Source organism: Hemiscyllium ocellatum, unplaced genomic scaffold, assembly GCF_020745735.1.
Source record: "Hemiscyllium ocellatum isolate sHemOce1 unplaced genomic scaffold, sHemOce1.pat.X.cur. scaffold_184_pat_ctg1, whole genome shotgun sequence".
NCBI classification, from domain to species: Eukaryota; Metazoa; Chordata; class Chondrichthyes; order Orectolobiformes; family Hemiscylliidae; genus Hemiscyllium; species Hemiscyllium ocellatum.
In genome coordinates, this window is record NW_026867893.1 from 152,404 (window position 1) to 154,728 (window position 2,325).

The window sequence follows — 2,325 nt, forward strand, 5'->3', positions numbered from 1 at the left end:
AAAAAAGTGACCTGTTTATCGGGATTCAAGGGTCAGACACAAAATGTATTTTTAATGGGCTAAGAAACAGAAAGGAATAGAAGACAGAGACTGTGGAGACTGATGAGGAGTAAAGTGACATCCCCCCAGTCCCCAATGTCTTCTTGACAGACAGAATAACATCAAATGTAGAGAAAGAAACAGAATATATTTGGAAGAAGGAATTGCAAGTGACAATGTAAATTAAACAGGATAATTTGAAATGGAATGGCCGAACAACGATTGATCAGTGTATGCATCTGTGTGTGGGTGAGAGAGAGAGAGAAAGAGAGAGAGAGAGTGCCTCTGTGTCTGTGAGAGTGTGTGTGTGTGTGTCTGTGTGAGTACGTGTGTGTCTGTGTGCGTCTGTGTGTGTGCCTGTGTGTATGAGTGCGTGTGCGTGTGTCTCTGTGTGTGAGTGTGTGTGGGTGCCTGTATGTGTGTCTCTGTGTGTGAGTGTGAATCTGTGTGTGTGGGTGTGTGTGTGTGTGTGTGTGTGCGTGTGTGTGTGTGAGTGTCTGTATGTGTGTGTCTGTTTGTTTGAGTGCGTGTGTGTGTGTGTGCAAGCGTGCAGAGACATAAGAATGTTCATATGTGTGCACCATATTCAGAATGAACAAGACAGACATAGTTAACAAAAATGATGCACGTGATGTACAAAATTTATAAAAAGTTAACATGTTATTTAGTCTTCAGCTGAGATATTATGTTCCCCTTCTTTTAACGTACCCTCTACCTCCTGCCTCTTCCTTGCATTCCCAGACCTAATCTCTAATTCTTGTCAGGATATATGTTATAAATTCCTGCTTCTTGTGCTCCAATTTATTTCAGTTAAACAATTTTCTACCGGGAAACATATACATTGGCCTGCTGGGTTCTGTCAACAACTGTTGCCTGTCATATTGCTGGAGATCAAAGTTCTGGCATCAGACCGACATTTCAACATATAATTCTGTTGCACATACACTGTACAAAGGACCACAACACACAGGAATTGTCAAACCAAATGCAGAAATATATCTACATATATCAGTCATGTAGACTTCTCTATTTTTATATCTCAATGTCGAAATTCTCTCTCTATCTGTCTCTCGATTTCTCTTTTAATCTAATTGATACATCGTCCAATCGTTCTTTCCGTCCTATGTCTCAGACTTGCCTCCTTCTGTTTACAGCTATTGCTCACTTTTGAATGTGATGTCTTATAATTGAGTAATGTAACTACAAGACATGAGGGAGCAGTTGGCCAGAGTTAGTTGGAAGGGAAGCTGAGCACGGGAAGATGGTGAAACAGCAATGGCAGAGGTTTCAGGAGATAATTCAGCAGCACATCAGAAATTCACCCCAAGTAAGAAGAACAATATTCATCAGAAGACAAGTCAGCCTTGAATGATAACAAATTCAGGGACAGCATAAAAACAAAAGAAAATGCACACAATGTGGTGAAGATTATTGGGAATCCAAAGGATTACGAAGTTTACAAATTCGAGCATGGATAACTAATAACAGCAAATGGGAGGAGAGGGTGAAATATAATATTACGCTTCTTAATCGTGTAAAATAATAATAAAAACGATTTTTTAGATATATAACAAGGAAGACAGAGTAAAAAACAAACAAAGGACTGTTGGAAAATAAGGCTTGGGTATTTATGGGAAGCAATGGAATGGGAGAGGAATTGAACAGATACGTTACATCAGTCTTCACGGTGGAAGACACCATTAAAATGCCAGACTTCAAGACAGTCAGGGTATAGAGGTGAGTATACTGACCTCAGTAAGGAGGAGGTGCTGGGGAAGGTGAAGTTGAATCAATCAGCGAGACCAGTTGGACAACAGCTCGCAGTGACACAGAAGGCGATTGTTGTGGCATTGCTGGTGATCTTTCAGTAAACGTTGGAGTAAGGGAGGACTGGTAAATGTAACCTTCCCGTTTAAGGAGAGAGGGACAAGAAGACAGGAAATTATAGAAGGACTTATTGGATCTTTGGGTTTATGAAAAGATGTGTGGAATATAAGAACAAGGAAGTTGTGAAGTATATTGGAAATGGTGTGATTAAGCTACAGCATAACAAGAGTTACGTTTACAATGCCATTGTGAATAGCAGAGATGAAAGTCCGGTTAAAACAAAGGAAATCAGTTCGAAGCAGACAGGAGCATTAGTGACAAAAAGAATGTTTCCTAGATCCTGCAGTGAGAATGTTCAGATAAGATTGTCAGTAAACAGACAAAAAAGAATATGAAAAGCATAATAAAATCTGTTGCTGATAAGGTCTCAACGTGCAACTATGTCCCCAATCCATATGA